The following is a 20,517-nucleotide window of genomic DNA, read 5'->3' on the forward strand; positions in this document are numbered from 1 at the left end:
CTTCGCTTCTCTTCTAACAGTCGGCGAAGGGGCTGTTTGACCGGCTTCGCATCGGCTCGGACATGCAATTTGTGCTCGGTGAAATCCTTCGGGACACCTTGCATGTCCTTTGGGGACCATGCAAAAATGTCTCGATTCTCACGGAGGAAGTCGACGAGCTCGCCTTCCTATTTACTGTCCAGGTTTCCCCCAATGACAGCAAACCTTTCCGGGTTCTCCGGGTCCAGGGGTATCTTCTTCGTCTCTTTGGCCAGCTAGAAGGAGCCCTGGGCATCACAATCTTTGCGGTTGGGGGACAGGGCTGGCTGCTTGCCGGCCATGGCCACAACCCGCTCCAGCATCTTCTTCTCTTCTGCCACTACGAGGGACTCGGCCAGCCGACTGCTGGCCATGGCGCACTCGATTGACTTCCTGTAGTCGCCGGCTACGGTGATGATCCCCTTCGAGTTCGGCATCTTCATCTTCAGGTAGGCGTAGTGGGGCACAGCCATGAACTTGGCCAGAGCAGGTCGGCCAAGCAAAGCATGATAGGGGCTCTCTAGATCCACTACCTCAAACCAGATTGCTTCTCGGCGAAAATGATCCTTGTCTCCGAAGAGAACATCCATCTTGATCTTGCCGATCGGGGAACAAGACAAGCCGGGGACGATGCCATGGAACACGGTCCGGCTTGGCGTAAGCTGCTTTGCCTTGATGTTCAGCTTCTCCATGGTATCGCGGTACAATATATTGATACTGCTTCCGCCATCTATCAGGACGCGGGAGAATCGGGCAGCTCGCCTCTCCGTCGCGAGGGTGACATCCAAGACCAGTGCATAGGAGCCAGGGGATGGCATCACCTCTGGGTGGTCGGCCTGGCTCCAGTTGATGGGCTTCTCGGACCAGTGCATGAATTCGGGGGCGCTAGAGGCGACCGCGTTGACCTCTTGATGCTGACGGCGCCGACTACGCTTGTCTTCGGCTTGGCTTGTGAAGACGACGTAGGCGGCGTGCTCTTCAGGGAACTCATCTTGAATGGCTCCGACTGCCGGCCGAGCCGCCGGCTGCTGGGGGGCTGGAGGCGGCGGGCCGGGAGGCGGAGGCGGCGCCAACCCTTCACCCTTGGAGATTCGCGTGAGGCAGTGGCATTTTCGGGTTGTGTGGTTGGACGGCTTCGCGCCGCTGTGGAACTTGCAGGGGGCGTCGAGAGTCTACTCGTAAGAAAAAGCCGGCTGCCAAGCCGGCCTGCCACCCTTCTTCTTGGGAGCGGGCCACTCTTCGGGCTGCTCATCTTCAACTGTGGCCACCTGCCGACTGGTGGAAGGCGGCATGGGGGCCTTGCGCTTGTGATCGTTCTGTTAGGGGCACCGATTGGAGTCGCCAGCCGGCGTCTTTGGAGCAGGAGCGAGCACCTTCCCAGAGGCGTCCACTTGGAGCTCGGTCTTCATCGAGGAGTCGGCCGTGGCGTACTTGTCCGCGATGATCAGCAGTTCGTCGAGGGTGGCTGGCTCGTCGCAGAGGAGTCGGTGCTTGAGGAGGGTACCCTCTCGGCACCCGGCGGTGAAGTACTCGATGGCCTGAACCTCGTGCACCCCCTCGCAGGAGTTGCGGACCTCGGCCCACCGCGTGAGGTAGTCGCGGGTCGACTCGTTGGGCCCTTGGACGCATAGGGAGAGCTGGCGAGGCTTGGGAGGCCGCTTGTACGTGCTGGTGAAGTTGCGGACGAAGACTTCCGTGAAGTCCAGCCAGCTGTTGATGCTGTAGGGCTTGAGGCTGTTGAGCCAGGTGCGTGCCGTGCCTTGTAGCATGAGGGGGACGTACTTCACGGCCACGCGTCGATTGTCGTTGGCTATGCTGACAGCAGTGGAGTAGTCGATGAGCCAATCTTCCGGCTTCACAGAGCCGTTGTACTTGGGCGTGTCTCTGGGGAGCGAGAACCCTTTGGGGAAGGGCTCGTCGCGGATGCGGGGGCCAAAGCATGGCGGGCCGACATCGTCTTCTTCTTCTAGCGCCAGGGATCGAGCAAGGCGGTCGATCTGGTGGCGGGCGTCGTTCTCGCCGACTCCTTCTCGGCGGCCTAGTCGGTCACCAAGAGTCGGGTGCGTCACGGGCGGCGGGGTGAGACGTCTCTCCCTTCAAGGTGGGGGAGGAGGCAGATTTCCTTGGCGCTCCACCGCTCGAGGGCGGCCTTCCGCATCGCGGTCGATGGTGATACGAGTCCGGCTGCGGCTAGCAGCCGGCTCCTTGTCTTTCCTCTGGCGGGCGCCGCTCGCAGTCGGCGAGCGGGACGTCGCGGCGTGCTCTCGGCGCGGGGGATGACTATCGGCGCGAGCGCCAGCTTCATGCCGTTCTGCAGCCGCGTCGATCGGCTGCTGGATCCGCCTTGTCATGTAGGGGAGCTCATCGGCTCCCAGCCCATTTAGCTCTTCAGCGGCCGCCTGAGCGGCTCGCAGATTCTCGAGCGGGGTGGCGTAGACGGGGCGATCTGCCCCCAGCATGCTGGCGATAGCCGCACCGCGCTTCTGGATGAAGCCAGCCCGGCTCGGCCGCTAGGCGACGGCGTACCGAAGGCGGCGCGGTCGACTTCGCGCTGGTGGGCCTCGGTGAGGCGTCTCATGGAGGCTATCTTCTGGCCTTCCGCGATGAGGGCGAGGCGGCGTGCCTCCAGGGTCTCGGCGTCGGCGTCGGCCGGGATGGGGACGGATAGGTCGTGCATCGCCGCTTGCAGGGCGTCGTGGGCGTTCTCGCCCGAGTTGGCGACGTGGCTGATGACCAACACTTCGGTGACAGCGCTGCTGCCACTGTCAGCTCGAGGGAGTGGATCATCGAAGACCACCACGTCGGAGGGGTACGTCGAGTGATGCCGTGTCGGAGTCGACGAGCATCGGGTCGGTGGAGCCGACCAACTCCACATCCGCAGCAGGCTCGCTAGAGACGTGAAGCTGGTCGAGGAGGCTGACGAGGCGGCTCTCGGGGTAGTCCGTGCCCGCGTCGGACGCAGGCTCGTCGGAGATGCGAGTCTCACCGAGAAGATCGGCAAGGCAGCTCGCCGCGCAGGCGTCGTCGACGCCTTGTAGCGCGTCGAGGCAAACGCCATCGGGCGTAGCAGGCTGGCTGCGCTCGCGGGGGAGGAAGAGGGTTCCCGTCCAGAACAGGTCTCCGGACGACGGTGCACCTGGCCCCATGGTGGGCGCCAAATCTCGGGTGGTAGGTGCGACATATGCCAACGGGTGGCTTATCATGGTTAGTGCCAGTAAGACGTCGCCGGTGCCTGGAAACGGGATGAGGCGAAGACATGCACGCCAGCGAATCTTACCCACGTTCGGGGCTCACCGTGGAGATAACACCCCTAGTCCTGCTCTGCGGGGTCTCCGCATGATCAATAGATCAGAAAGAGTAGCTACAAATGCTCCTAGAGCTGTCGGGTTCAAGGGAGAAGAAGAGCAAGGCTAGCTCTCACTTCCCTCTCTATATGGTGTGTGTGTAACTCTAAGAAGCCAACCCTGTGCATGGGTGCCCCGGGGGTTTATATAGGCCTACCCCCCGGGGGTACAATTGTAATCCGGCTGGGCGCGGGTCCCAGTCGTCAGTGTCTGCGCTCGCCGGCTTCTCCGCCGGCCGTTGGGGCCCGCCGACTGGTGGGTCCCGCCGGCTGCCGGCCTCTTGGTCGACAGGTCGCCCCCACTGCCTAGGGGTCTTGTCGGCGGCTGCTTACTGTAGCCTCGTCCCTGATGACGAGGGCTTCGTCGAGGTAAGCGTGGCTACAGTGTGCCGCCTCGAGGGCTCTCACTGTAGCCTTACCTCGTCTTATCTCCTTAATGTGGCACATGATTCGAGGGAGGGGGGTAGCCGGCTTCTGGGGGCCGGCTACGCCCTTGGCCGACTGGGGGAGGCCGGGCCGCCTTCGCGCCTCTCTCTGGCTAAAGGGGCCCGCCGCCCATGGGCCGTACTGGCGTCTGTAGTGGATGAAGTTGAGGCCAGCATGGCTACAGTGCCGAGTCGGACGGGAGATGGCCGACCCGTACGGCGTCCTGTGGCCATGCCTGCCTCGGGCTTCGGGGGTAGTGGACCGCACTGTGGCCACACCCCGTCTTGTCACCGTTATGTGGGTGTAGTTTTGGTGGGTGCGGTCTTGGCCGGCTTTGTGGAGTCGGCGTGCTTCATGGGTGGCTCTTGGGAGTCGGTCCTCTTGGCGCCGGCTTCCTGGAGTCGGCCATCTCGCAATCATCTTGGCGGAGGTTACCGGGGTCGGGTCGCCTTTGGAGAGCCGGCCCCTGCGGTAGTCGGCCAGGGGAAGTCGGCCCAATGCTTCGAACGCTTGAAGGCTCAATTGGCCTGATAATTTTTGAAGAACCATGGGTAGTCGGTTAGGCTACCCATGGCCATTTACTCCGACAATATCAGAAACACATGAAACCTTGCTTGATGTATTGTCATTCCACCAAGATGATGTGGTAAAAAAATTGGCATATTCAACGAAAGTTTGGATACACACCCCTCACAAACCGGAGCAACTCACTAGAAGGTTCATGGTTCCGAGAGGGAACAATGCATGTTTGATGACGAACGGGAGATAGCTTCCTCTTATGGCCTTCAATTTTTTCTATGTCTAACGTGCACTACTACAAGTGTAATGTGAAGTTTTGGAAAACTCTAGGGGTCAGTTGACCTTTTAAAGACATTTAAGTGATTTTCTAGCCATTTAATGACCGTAATTCAAATTTGAACTACATCTACATGCAATGCCTAACCAAAACTGTTCGAAAAATCATATTTGTGTACTTGTGTGCGAGTTAATTCCACGTGCAGTAAATTGGAAGGAATTTTCAAACATATTTGTCTCATGACATGGACACATGCAGAGGTATGCATGGAGTGACATGGCATTTTAATTCCAAAAAATTAATAAAATATCAGAAACACATGAAACCTTGCTTCATGTAATGTCATTCCACCAAGATGATGTGGTAAAAAAATTGGCATGTTTGACGAATGTTTGGACACACACCACTCACAAACTGGAGCAACTCACTAGAAGGCTCGTGGTTCCGAGAGGGAACAATGCATGTTTGATGACGAGCGGGAGATAGCTTCCTCTTATGGCCTTCAATCTTTTCTACGTGTAACGTGCACTACAACAACTGTAATGTGAAATTTTGGAAAATTCTAGGGGTCAGTTGACCTTGTAAAGACATTTAAGTGATTTTCTAGCCATTTAATGACCGTAATTCAAATTTGAACTACATCTACATGCAACGCCTAACCAAAACTGTTAGAAAAATCATATTTGTGTACTTGTGTGCGAGTTAATTCCATGTGCAGTAAATTAGAAGGAATATTCAAACATATTTGTCTCATGACATGGACACATGCATAGGTATGCATGGAGTGACATGGCATTTTAATTCCAAAAAATTAATAAAATATCAGAAACAGATGAAACCTTGCTTCATGTAATGTCATTCCACCAAGATGATGTGGTAAAAAAATTGGCATGTTTGACGAATGTTTGGACACACACCACTCACAAACTCGAGCAACTCACTAGAATGCTCATGGTTCCGAGAGGGAACAATGCATGTTTGATGACGAACGGGAGATAGCTTCCTCTTATGGCCTTCAATTTTTTTCTACGTGTAACGTGCACTACTACAACTGTAATGTGAAATTTTTGAAAATTCTAGGGGTCATTTGACCTTTTAAAGACATTTAAGTGATTTTCTAGCCATTTAATGACCGTAACTCAAATTTGAACTACATCTACATGCAACGCCTAACCAAAACGGTTTGAAAAATCATATTTGTGTACTTGTGTGTGAGTTAATTGCACGTGCAGTAAATTAGAAGGAATTTTCAAACATATTTGTCTCACGACATGGACACATGCATATGATCCATGGAGTGACATGGCATTTTAAGTCCAAAAACTTAAAAAAATATAAGAAACACATGAAACCTTGCTTGATGTAATGTCATGCCACCAAGATGATGTGGTAAAAAAATTGGCCTGTTTGACGAAAGTTTGGACACACACCCTTCACAAACCAGAGCAACTCACTAGAAGGCTCGTGGTTCCGAGAGGGAACAATGCATGTTTGATGACGAACAGGAGATAGCTTCCTTTTACGGCCTTCAATTTTTTTTGTACGTCTAACGTGCACTACTACAACTGTAATGTGAAATTTTGGAAAATTCTTGGGGTCATTTGACCTTTTAAAGAAATTTAAGTGATTTCCTAGCCATTTAATGACCATAATTCAAATTTGAACTACATCTACATGCAACAACTAACCAAAACGGTTTGAAAAATCATATTTGTGTACTTGTGTGTGAATTAATTCCATGTGTAGTAAATTAGAAGGAATTTTCAAACATATTGTCTCACGGCATGGGCACATGCATGGAGTGCCATGGCATTTTAATTCCGAAAAATTAAAAAATGATCAGAAAAACCTGAAACCTTGCTTGATGTAATGTCATGCCACCAAGATGATGTGGTAAAAAATTGGCCTGTTTGACGAAAGTTTGGACACACACCCCTCATAAACCGGAGCAATTCACTAGAAGGTTCGTGGTTCCGAGAGGGAACAATGCATGTTTGATGACGAACGGGAGATAGCTTCCTCTTACGGCCTTCAAATTTTTTTCTACGTTTGACGTGCACTAATACAACTATCATGTGAAAATTTGGAAAATTTCAGGGGTCATTTGACCTTTTAAAGTCATTTAAGTGATTTTCTAGCCATTTAATGACCGTAATTCAAATTTGAACTACATCTACATCCAACGCCTAACCAAAACCGTTTGAAAAATCATATTTGTGTACTTTTGTGCGAGTTAATTCCATGTGCAGTAAATTAGAAGTAATTTTCAAACATATTGTCTCACGACATGGACACATGCATATGTATGCATGGAGTGACAGATCGTTTGCGCGCGACCGCCAGCAAGAGGCAGATCGGTACGTCAAGCGCTGCGTGGCAGAGGAGGCGGAGTACTGCCTCCGCACTGGGAAGACGCTGCGCACCAGGGAGCTGCTGGCGAGGTGCTGCCAGAATACTGGCCCCAGGAGGGATTATTAGTTTTAGTATTGTTCATTTTCAATTTATGCATTGTACATAGTAGTTAAGTATCATCACGTATATGTGATCATATTATATATATATATATATATATATATATATATATATATATTCTGTGATGAACTAATGAACAATATATATATTATGAATTCCATTTTCTATCTGTTTTTGTATACTAATTTGAATCTAGCCGTTATCATCCTCATATACAGAATGGAAAGCGTATATACACACACTAAAATAGAACATATAAGAACGGAAAACAGAGTACACACATTGAAACAGAGGAATAAACAGAGCAATACTATGATTGCTGTGAATACATAGCTATCCACTTCAAAACGACTCAACAAAATAAAACACGTCCATGAGACCATGACCAGCAGCCCTTGCCTACGGTAGCGCTTGGCTTTGCCTGAACTCGTGCACGCATTCATCCAAGTGGTCGACACGCTCGCGGTACATCTGGAGCGCGATCTCGAGCTCCAAGTTGGCTATTTAATCGGAGATCACCAGCTCGAGAATGCGACGGCCATGTTCCTCTACTACGCCCAGGTGGACACCTGGGCCAAGGAGGCGGTCGAGCCTACGGACAAGCGCGTTGGCATCTAGCGGGCTGCGGACAAAGCGAACGGCGCCACCGATGCGAACGGCACGGCGGGCGTCCGGTGCAAGTACGACGCGGCCGGCCTCTGGTGCAAGTATGGCGCCGAGGGCCTCTGCCCACTGCTGGCGAGGAATGGGGGTACTGATGGGACGTGTACCCAGCTGCGACGCCGTGTCGACTGCAGGCAAGCGCCGATGGATCCACTCTTGCTATGTGGCGCGCCGCGCCTCTCACTCTACGGTGCTCCAACGGTCTCGCCGTGCGGCGAGCCACAGCCTATCGGTGCAGACGCGCCTAGCTTGCACTGCGGCGCGCCACCGATCATGTTGTGCGGCGAGCTGCAGCCTGTCGGCGCTGACATGCCTATCTTGATTCGCGGCGCTCAAGCGCCATGCGCCAAAGGTCTGCTCAACCCTGGCGATGACGCGCATCACGACGTCCTCCATCGCGTTGTCGGGGAGCGCCTCGGCCTCGATGGGCCGTGGCGCCTGCTCATTTTCCTCATCGACGAGGTTGATGGCAGAGGCGATGCTTTGGTGGGTTGGCATGCTTGGAAAAGGTGGATGTGCTACAGGCTGCGCTTGTCGCCTCCGTGCGTCGCGCGCCGCCTAGGTTTATGTGCAATATCGCCGGGTGGCGGGAAACAGGTGAGGAAATGGCGGGAAACGGTGGCGTGTTCATAAAACGCCATCAATTAATGGAAACTTAGCATAGAAGGAACATCGAGCTAGCACAAGAAGTAGATGATGATGAGATGAACACGGACCACACTAGGGAACCCGTCGATGATGAATTCATCAATCGCACATGGTTGAATACTAGCGAGTGTTTGCCCACAACACACACGGCTTATTCCATCACAAACAGGTCGAATGGATCAACTGCATGCCGCGTATCGCACATTGTCAAAAAGTAAGGTGGTAGACCTTCTTTAACATGTGTTAAAAAATTAAAAAATTAGGACCTCAAGGTTAAATTAACTCATGGCTACTCCAGCAACACAACTTCCCATCTAGTCACCCATCTGATGGCTGCTCCAGCCTGAGCACACTTAACTTGAGAGTTCTCTTACATGAGCTACTGGTGGAACAACTAGTCCTTGCTGATATAGGATGCCTCTTCGCATCCTTATGGCGTATCCGAATGACCACCCGTCCCCCAATGGCCAATAGGTGTTGTGTAGACAGAGCATATCACATACGTCTTATTAGAAGCAATCATCTGTGTTATTATCGGTCTTTGCACACATTTCTGATTACAGATCTGTTTGCCACGTATCACACACATCTTGATATATTAAACCGTTTCTGTTCTCTTGTCTCAATGCAAACAGTTCATCCGAGTGAACCACATGCCGTATATCACACACACCTTGATCTGGCTGATGGTTTCTTTTGTGTTGCCTAATCAAAAACAGTTCATCAAAGTGAACCGTATGTTGTATATCACACACACCTTCATTTGGCTGCCCGTTTCTTTTGTTCCTCCTCATCGCAAATAGTTAACTGAACTGAACCGTGTGCCATGCATCGCACACGCAAATAAAATCTGAACCGTGTTTGATGCATCCTCTATCGCAAACATTTTGCACCTTTTTTGATGGTTTTTTACACCATCATTTGCGATTATTGAATCGCAGACAGTTTTGTCGAAGGGTCTCTAATCGTAGTGTCGCGTTAGCAGCGTCCTGCAGTAGTGGAGGGAGTCCTTGATTAGGGGGTCCTTTGGGAGCCGGCCTATCTCTCATGGGCGAGACAGGTGGGCCGCTTTGTAACTACTAGAAGGGCGAACTACGGGACGTCCCTGTATCCGGACAAGAAGCTTTTTATCCCTTGCTGTGTTCTCCAAGTCAAGATGAGAAGAATCAGCATGTTTATCCTTTCCTTGTAACCGACCATGTGTAACCCTAGTACCCCCGGTGTCTATATAAACTGGAGGGTTTAGTCCGTAAAGAGAAGAACAACCATCATCCTACTAGTTTAGGGTTTAGTTCATCTGATCTCGTGGTAGATCGACTCTGGAATCCTCATATACACAAGCAATATAATCAAGCAGGGCGTAGGGTTTTACCTCTTCGAGTGGGCCCGAACATGGGTAAGCATCGTGTCCCCAGTCCCTTGTTCCCCATTGATCCAAGATTCACAGCTAGGGACCCCCTACCCAAGATCCATCGGGTTTGACACCGACATTGGCGCTTTCATTGAGAGTTCCGCTGTTGGATCTTCGAAGGATTGATGGCTCGCCTGATCATCGGAGACGGCATCAGCATCGGGGACATCTTCCTCCCCGACCAACTTTCCATGTTTGGCAGCATCGTCGAGCACGCTGACTCGACTGGTCATCTTGACCAGGTCGACAGTTTCGCCCCTGAGCACCAGATCAGGTTTGACAACCTAGAGTACGTCACCGACGCTCGGGGTGATCTGATCTTCACCGGCTTCTCAGCTTCACGTGAGACACCTGCGGACCCTGAAGCATCAACTTCGTGGCCTCTCCCTGATCCGATCTTGAGATCAGCCTTTGTCTTGTGGCCGTCTTTGAGCTCGGATGCCAGCACTACGTCCGAAGACTAGGAATCACTCTCAGCTGGATTCCCCCTCCTTACCGCAAATTTGGCCTCGAGCCTTGGCGATAGTTCGACATCCGGATACCAGGAATCGGCCCTGGCCGAATTCACTCCCCGCCTCACCATCACTCTGAAGGTTGGCTCTGAAGAAACCTCAAACTCCAATCTCACCAGTCTCGCCCTGTTGAACGAGGCGCTTGACCGAATCCAGACAATGACTATCTTGGATGGCCCATCCTCGGCTCACGCTTAGCAGGGCCTCGAGACGGGCTACGGGGAATTTTAAGTCCCACCCACAACCCACTTAGTAGACACTGTTGAAGACTTAGCCGACATGCTAGACTACGCCTCCAAGGAGGCCGACAACAACGAAGCCATGGCCCACACTGACACTTCCCCTCCCGTCACCGGCCGATGGACGACCACCTCCACCTACGACGTTTACATGGTGGACACCCCCAAGGACAACAGAGACGGCGCCAATAATGGGGATAGCACTCCCAGAAGAGACAGTAGCAACCCTGGCGAGGAGGCCCCCAAACGCCGGAGACAACGCCTTTGATCCAAGGGACGTCGAGGTAGGGAAAGCAACACGGGCACCGGAGAGGACAATACTCCAGACAATGCAGAGGAGCTCCGTGACCCCGCTCCCGAACAACAGCCTGATGAACCTGAGGAACATGAGGGTCATTATAACCCCGAGGACCCCAATGATTCCGAGAAAAACAATTACATGCCTCTCTCCAAGAGTAGGTCAGCCTCAGAGATGAAGACTTTACTGTTCCAGAAGATCCACTAGACCAAGAGCGGTTTAAACAACGACTCATTGCCACCGCACGAAGTCTAAAAAAGAAGCAACAACAGATAAAAGCCGAACAAGACACCCTCAACGACAGATGGACAAAAGTCCTAGCAGCTGAAGAAGGGTACGTCTACGAACGATAAACATAGGTCCACCCCAATGGTAAATTGTTGCTGCAGTTCGATGACGAGGCCTTCGAGCCCGTGCCGCCTAGAAGAACTCAAGGCAACCAGCCAGACCGCCCCCTCGAGGACGGGACAAGCCGGCTGGAGAGGCCAAACACCCACTTGTTCCCCCTCGCTGCAAAGGCAAGGAGGCGGCACGACCCAAATACTAATATGATCTACGTCATGATCTTGCCATTAGAGCAGGACAGACATGATCCATCTATGGATCACAGGATTACGCCCCGGCTAGAGCAATCATGGCACGACCGAAACGATAGAATTCGGGAGCAGTGCCGGGCTGATACGGCCGCCAACCTACGGCGCGACATAGCCCGAATAAGGGGCGCCGCCCACCCCATGTGTTTCACTAATGAGGTGATGCAACACCAGTTCCCAGAGGGGTCTAAACCCGTAAACATCGAGCCCTACGATGGGACTATAGACCCAACTATGTGGATCGAAGATTTCCTTCTCCACATCCATATGGCCCGAGGAGACGACCTCCATGCCATTAAATATCTGCCATTAAAGGTCAAAGGACCAGCTCGACATTGGTTGAATAGTCTCCCCGAAGACTCCATAGGGAGCTGGGAAGAGCTCGCAGATGCTTTCCGAGCTAACTTTCAAGGCACCTATGTCTGGCCTCCGGATGCCGATGAGCTAAGCCATGTGGTCCAACAATCCGGTGAGTCAGCCCAAAATTTTTGGAATCGGTTTTTGACCAAAAAGAACCAGATCGTCGATTGCCCGAACGCCGAAGCTATAGCTGCATTTAAACATAGTATCCGTGATGAATGGCTCGCACGCATACTCAGCCAAGACAAGCCAAGGACAACGACAACACTTACCTCCCTCATGACCCGCTTATTTTCCGTAGAAGATAGTTGGCTGGCTCGTAGAAGCACCAACCCCGAACACCCTGGAACCTCGGAAGTCCGAGATGGAAACTGGAAGCCACGATGCCACAGAAACAAGCACCACCACAACGGCAGTGAAGCCGAAGACACAACAGTCAATGCCAGATTTCGCAACCCCAAGTCGGGACCATGGAAGAAGCCCTCTAAAGGGAACCAGGACGGACCAACCAAGTTGGACACAATCCTGGACAGACCCTGCCAGATCGATGACATGTCTGATAAGCCCGCCAACCACACCAACTGTGATTGTTGGGTAATTAAACAGGCTGACAAACTCATAGCCGAGCACGAAGGCAAAAGCCCCGGCAGCGAGGACGACGAAGAACCTATCAGGCCGAACAATGGGGTCCAGAAAAAATTCCCTCCTGAGGTAAAAATGGTGAATATGATCTACGCCACACATATACCCAAGAAAGAGCGCAAGCGTGCACTTCGGGATGTCTACACTGTAGAGCCGGTAGCCCCAAAATTTAAGCCATGGTCGGCATGTCCGATCAACTTCGATCGAAGGGACCAACTGACCAGTATCCATCACGAGGATCGGCTGCCCTAGTCCTCGATCCATTATCGATGGGTACCACCTCACCATAGTCCATATGGACAAAGGCACTAGCCTCAATCTGATTTGTGCGGATATGGTGAGGAAAATGGGTATCGATCCGTCAAGGAATAAACCAAGTAACACTACCTTCAAAGGGGTAATCCCTCGTGTCGTTGTTCGAGCACCCTTACTTTGGAAGTGGTATTCGAATCGCCGGACAACTTCCGCATCGAGGACTTGATCTTCGACATTGCCCCTTTCCGCAGTGGTTATCACGCACTCTTGGGCCAGGCAGCGTTCTCTCATTTCAACGCTGTCCCCCATTACACATACTTAAAACTAAAGATGCCCGGACCTAAAGGTGTCATTACAGTCAATTGCAATACGGAGTGCTCACTCCGAACTAAATAGCATAGAGCCGCCCTAGCGGCCGAAGTCCAAACCAATATCGAGGGGCCCAACTATCAACCATCGTCAAGGCACGGGAAGCAGTGGCGAAGCTACATGTAAGCTGTGGGGTCAGCTGACCCCATAACTTTTGAGGAAAACAACCGCAAAACACTATACAATTACTGTTAATTGTGAAGAAAATAATCAACAAAATTACCACCGACCTCATAGATCCCCGAGGCTGGCTTCGCGGCTGACGGGAAGCAAGGAAACGGGCCCGAGCTCTATCCCCATTCGAGGACCATCTCTACGCTCCACGCAATAGGGTCGCGCCCCCTGCAGCACGCCCACCCCAGTCGCATATTATGTGCCTCATCAGCATAACTTCGCACTCAAAATACCATGGGCAGCTATGGGGGCCAAAATCACCTAAAAACCTAGTGCTTGGCTCAACTGAACTATGGTTATACGCGTCTTCGAACGACAAACATGTACCATCACGGACCGATCTGGCATTAAGCCAGAACAGCTCGGCGACCTCTCACGGCTCCTAGTCAAGGGCACATCGCACGACTCTCAAACCCTCTAGGGTGTTCTTTCCACCACAGAAGCAAAGGCACAGACGTGCAGCAGGGTGCAATAGGGATATCAACCCACGCTTCAAGGCCTTGTGTAAACCTTTCCTCAGTAAAACTTTTTCTTTTTCCTCGTAAAGTGCGTGTAACAAATGTCTTGGCAATTCGAATTGTACGGATAGACGACATGAGCTTTATCAAAATAAAGACCACACTTCACGGTCATGCTACAACTTTTATTGCACCTTTCTTTCGGTCTGCGGCGCCATAATAAACTAGTTCGGCACAATTTTTTCCTCAAGGCAACAGTCGGGTAATAGACTGGTGGCTCAAACATAATACTCGCCCTATGCCTTAAGTCTGGCACTACTCTTTCTCTATGTGTTCGGCGTCTCGGATGTTGCAATACATGCACTAGTTCCGAATTATGTCTTGGATCAATAGTTGGGTTTCCCGGCTCCTGTGTTTTCCCTCTTACGTTCCACACGTTCGGTTAAGACGGTAAAGGGAGAACCGCTACGATTGTACTTCGGGATAGCCTGACTAAGTACCTTAGTGGAGAAAGCCGAAAACTGACTGTCATAATAAGTGAGAACTGGTCGGCGATTTGATGAACAATGTTAAACTAAAAATTGTTGGGATTACACTATGTAATACAGAGGGCTTGTGTCTTCGGCCAAGCCAAGTGATACATGTACGTACCTCGGATCGCCCGACTATCACACCGAGGGCCAGTCACCAGCCCCCACAGTCAAGCTCCTATGGCTAAGTGAAAGCAATAAAGCCCCATAGTCTGATCACCTTGTTTCCCTCCGGCACTACCGCCTTCGGGCACCGAGACTCGGCTAAGGGTCACAGTGCGGAGGATGAAACACCCCTTGCAGCATCCATGTGGGGGCTGAAGTAGAAGACCGTCAACATTCAGCATACACGCAGTCGCATAGGAGTCAAAATTAAGCTAAGAAACAGATTCAAGTATGATAAACCATACACTGAGCCGCATTATAAAGCAAAAGGTCTAATTGTCATTCAATACACGATAAGTTCACTCAAGAATTACATCTTTGGGGCATTGGTCCTCTATCTCCCAAGCACCATCCATAAGAAGGGGGAAATATTGCTCGGGACGATGATGCTCCTTTCCTACAGGCCCGAGCCGGTGGCCATCTTAATTGGCTTGATTTCTGGCCAGTGCACCATGGTCTTTATGAAGGCCATCCGAGCTTCTTTGATGCACAAGGAGCGCTTCACAACATCAATTCGGGAGGACGCATCACGCAACCTCTGCACTAGGCCGAAGTAACTGCTCGTATTGGCACGACGGGCCAAAGCCGGACACAGAGGTCCTTCATCATTGGCTCGGCCATCCGATGCAGCTCCATGAGCTACTTTATTTGGTCGTTTAGGCGGGGTGCGGGTGCGTGGAACTGCGCCCAGAACAGCTTGTGTTCGGTATCACCCTCCCGAGCTGCATAATGCCTCACCGCATCCGCCGCACTCATTGGGAGCTCCACAAACGCACCTATGGAACGCGAGACTCGTGTGAGCAACGTGAACCTGTGGCCATCCACTACAGGAAATATGTCAACTAGTGACCTTCTGGCAGTGACCCTGGAAGAATTGGTCATAGATCTACGACCATTTGAGACCAATTGGTCAAAAGCTGTTCGGGGGGCTCCAAACCCTAAACCATTGCGACCATTTTGGTCAGAAAGGTCGTAATTTCCTTACACGAAATGGTCATAAAGCAAACAGCGCTAGTCCGCTGCCTTATTTCTAGTTGTTAACGACCAATATAGATGGTCATAGCCTTGTAAATTGTGGTGGGTTGCGATGGCTAGGCGCCATCTCATCAGTTTTGCCTATGTGTCATGTCCATGTGTCTATTTTTGCCCTAGGTTGTGAAGCAACCTATATTTCTATTATTCCAAAAATTCCCAAAAAATTCTCATAAATTGTTTGGATCATATCTTCATCAAATATGTCAAAAACCTTCCTTGCCTAGTTCAATAATAATTCAACAATATTCATTTTCCTATTCTGTTCAGAGCAGCACTTTGTGAAGGAAGTACCACTTTGGCATGTCCAAATAGTATCCATTTTCTACAGTGCTTTCCTATGCCCAAATAACCAACCTCCACCAAATGCCAGCTCAATCCATTCATTATTTTGAGCCCAGCTTCAACATTCGTATTTATGTCCAGTGTGGTACTTTGCAAAGCAAGTACCACCTAGGCTCCTCCTTTTGAGCTGAAAATTTGTGAAGACGGTCTTCTTAGTAACTGATCATCCTCAGCCAAAACTCACGCCCATTAGCCATGTACATTTCCCGTACCACTAATCAAACACTTGGCTGCTAATTCATGTTTGAGCATCGATCGGTCTCCTTGTGAGAATCTTATGTTCTAATTTTCTTCCTAGCACCTAACTGGGGAGTGCCCAACCCACTAGACATGCCTAGGCCACCCAGAACACATGGCAACACCACGGTCACGCGGTGACCACGCGGCGGGCATGCGAGTTTACGCGCTCTAGAGTTGGGGCCCTCGGCCACCGCCCAAACCACGACGTATCGCCACCAAACCATGTATTTATGATTAAATAGGTACTTATGTAACTAGAAATGATTTTTGGAAAAATAAATAGGAAACTATGAGGCAGCTGCAGTTGAAATTTGACCCGCTTCCACCTGAATCGGCGGAAATTTGTCTTTTTCACGAGAGGTGGATAAAAACTTTTTACACCCAACCATTTTGTCAATTGTGCATTATATATGTCTTAGTATTTTATAAAATTGATTTGGTCCAATTTTGCAACAATCATTTGGGAGGTCCTTCACAAAAAAACCTCCTTTGGGGCACTCAAAAAATGGAAAATGGTTTTTTCGGCCAAAGAAAATGAAAAATTCCTTAGGCAACATTGTTTGCCATTCCAATATACACCCTTGTGCATAATATGAGATCATTTTAACAAACTATGCCATGAATGTGGCCATAAGATTGATCATTTGGCTTGAAAACCATGAATCTTCACACATGATAGCTCATTTCTGAGAACACTTTTTTAAAAGAATTGCTGTATTACAACTTTATTATTTTTCTTGGTAACTTGGCCACATATAATGACACAATGTGAAGGTTTCCCAATTATTTGATTTTTTTTTGAATTTTTTATGCCCGTTTAAAAATGCGGTCAAAACGGCGGGAATGACCGTTCATAGCTAGTGGTTGAATCTTGGAATTTTTTGGTGTTTCTCTGATTAAATAGATACTTATGTACCTAGAAATTATTTTTGGAAAAAATAAAGAGCAAACTACAAGGCAGCTACAGTTCAAATTTGACCCGCTTTTACCTGAATCGGCGGAAATTTGTCTTTTTCACGAGAGGTGGATCAAAACTTTTTACACCCAACCATTTGGTCAATTGTGCATTAAATATGGCCTAATAATTTAGAAAAATGATTTGGTCCAATTTTGCAACAATTATTTGGGAGGTCCTTCACAAAAAAACCTCCTTTTGGGCACTCAAAAAATGGAAAATGTTTTTTTCGTCCAAAGAATATGAAAACTTCCTTATGCAACATTGTTTGCCATTCCAATATGCACCCTTGTGCACAATATGAGGTCATTTAAAAAAACTATGCCATGAATGTGGCCATAAGATTGATCATTTGGCTTGAAAGCCATTGATGTCCACACGTGATAGCTCGTTTCTGAGAACACTTTTTTAAAATAATTGCCGTATTACATGTTTGTTATTTTTCCTGGGAGCTTGGCCACATATAATGACACAATGCGAAGTTTTCCCAATTATTTGATATTTTTGAATTTTTTTTGCCCGTTTCAAAATGCGACCAGAACGCCGGGAATAACCGTTCCTAGCTAGTGGTTGAATCTTGGAATTTTTTTTGGTATTTCTCTGATTAAATAGATACTTATGTACCTAGAAATGATTTTTGGAAAAAATAAAGAGCAAACTATAAGGCAGCTACAGTTCAAATTTGACCCGCTTCTAGCTGAATCGGTGGAAATTTGTCTTTTTGACGAGAGGTGGATCAAAACTTTTTACACCCAACCATTTGGTCAATTTCGCATTAAATATGGCCTAGTATTTTAGAAAAATGATTTGGTCCAATTTTGCAACCATTATTTGGGAGGTCCTTCACAAAAAAACCTCCTTTTGGGCACACAGAAAATGGAAAATGGTTTTTTCGTCCAAAGAAAATGAAAACTTCCTTAGCAATATTGTTTGCCATTCCAATATGCACCCTTGTGCACAATATGAGATCATTTGAACAAACTATGCCATGAATGTGGCCATAAGATTGATCATTTGGCTTGAAAGCATTGATCTCCACGCGTGATAGCTTGTTTCTGAGAACACTTTTTTAAAGTAATTGCCGTATTACAAGTTTATTATTTTTCCTGGGAACTTGGCTACATATAATCACACAATGCGAAGGTTTTCCATTTTTTTGATTTTTTTTGAATTTTTCATGCCCTTGTCAAAATGCGGTCAAAACGGCGGGAATGACCGTTCCTAGCTGGTGGTTGAATCTTGGAATTTTTTTGGTGTTTCTCTGATTAAATAGATACTTATGTACTTAGAAATGATTTTTGGAAAAAATAAAGAGCAAACTATAAGGCAGCTACAGTTCAAATTTGACCCGCTTCCAGCTGAATCGGCGAAAATTTGTGGAAAATGATTTTTGTGTGCAATGGAAATGAAGACCACAAAATCATCATTGATTGAAATTTTAAGATACACATATGTGCAATATTGGGTCATTTAAACATACAACATGAGGCCAATATGTTGAGTGTTTACCCGAAATAAGAGGGTAAAAAATATAAAAGAAACAAAAAAAACACAATTACATAAGCTGGATTCTGATTGGTGGAACCATTTATGACACGGATCGATGACATGGCAGACATCCTACCATCCATTGCTAGCCCTAACCCACCACACGGCCATCCATCCATCCATAACCCACCGCACCCACTTCTCGTCCTCGCGAACCCTACCCAGCAACTCGTCGCCTCCTCCCCTTCCAGATCGCCGCCGCCACCTCCTTCCCGACCCCCTCCCCGCACCCGCAGCGGCTCCCACCCTCCCCGCACCCGCGCATGCCGTTGTTGGCTCCTCCACCTCCAGGCGACGCCGATCCCGCGGTCTCCCTCCCCAAGATCGCAACGGAGCCCGCGGTCCCCCTCCACCTACAGCTCGTCTCCTCTCCGGTCGCGCCGCCGACCTGTTCGTGGTTGGGCTTCGGCGAGCTGAGCAGCAGAGCACCGACGGCTCCTCCTCTCCCCTTGCAGCCGCCTGCTGCGCAAACCTCCCTCCCTCCTCGCCAACGAAACCCTAGCCAGCAGCCATGGCTAGGGTTTGTGCAGTGTCTCCCCATCCGATCTGGCGAGTCTCCCTCCTCCTCCCCCGCTCCCTGAACCTTAGCCACTCCAAACCCCTGACCCCTTCTTGTCTCGTCTCTGCAGGTAGACCGCGTCGGCAAGCGACCAGGACGACGCTCGGAGAGGAGAGGAGGGCCTTCTCCTCACCGTGTAGCCGCCGACCTTGTCCTGCTCGAGGAGGAGGAGCAGGAGGGGCGTACCCAGCCACCACAGTCGCCGCCGTCAAGGGATTCTTCCACCATGGCGCCGTCGTCCAGCCACCCAAGGTGAAGGTGCCCCCAACTCCCCTCCGCCCCTCTCCCCTCCTTGTTTCATTCAATCTAGCAGCCATGGATTTGGGTTCCTCAAGGCTGCCTAATTACTCTACCATACTACTAGCTCTAGTCGTGGATGCTGGGTAGCTCCCTGTTTTCTCTGTTTTTATGTAATCCTAGATAGAACCATACAACTGTGGATGACAAACACTGCAATTTAATCTAAAATTGTCATCATGATTCTAGCAAATACTTCTCAAATTACTGTAAATTGTTGGACGATTAGGGGCTAGTGTAGATGCAAAATAAGGTTGCACTTTTAGAGAAGATGACACTGATGTTGGATGCTTGGTAGTTGTCTTGTGTTGTCTGCATGTCGGTACTAGCAGTATGTTCGTGAGCACCGTGCTGGTGTTAGTCGCAATGATCAGCTTCAATAGCATGACCAGTACCTGAACATGATGCATATTTATTAACAAAAATGGTAATGCATTTTGCTCATACCAGGGTGCTCGATTTATTCTATTGCGAATGCTAACAGACCATGATAACTTGTATATTGGACCTGCCCCTCTCTCTGTTTGACTCGCTCAATCTCTCTCTATCTTTCTGCATGCGCCGCCGGATTAGAACTATACGGTTTAGCGGGTGGCCCTATTTTGCCGTCGGGAGAGGAGCTCTCGTCACTGACCCCTCTTCTCCACTACACGTGTTCAACAGAAACTGTTTTAGTTTGTCATACATAGTTGACTATGCTTATGTTGGTTGTTATTGAGTGTATAATTCATTAGATTAATTATTTTTTTGAAGTATAACTGAAACTTCATATATGTATTTACATTCATTGAAAGCATATAATCAATATCTGGTCTGATGATTTATGTACTGTTATCTCAAATAAAAAAGCATATAACAACAGCAGTAGCACAAATTTAACTAAATTCAATTAAAATCTCCAGAATCTCTTCTTGATCTGTAATGTTTTAGTGCAACAAAGTCATACCGAGTGAGGTCCATGTGGTGCTCTGAGATGCTCTTGATGGTTTGTTGTCAAGACTGATATCCCCTGTATGTCATGATGCTGCTAGCTTGTTTCAGTCCAGTATCTCTTCTTGATAGTCTTGTTAACATCATTCAGTCTAGTAACTCTAATTAATTAACTGAATTTATTTGTTTAATTAAATTACATTGAAACCTTTCCTTTAATTATAATTAAAGAAGGGTTT

The sequence above is a fragment of the Triticum aestivum genome, chromosome 3D (assembly GCF_018294505.1).
Source record: "Triticum aestivum cultivar Chinese Spring chromosome 3D, IWGSC CS RefSeq v2.1, whole genome shotgun sequence".
Taxonomy (NCBI): Eukaryota; Viridiplantae; Streptophyta; class Magnoliopsida; order Poales; family Poaceae; genus Triticum; species Triticum aestivum.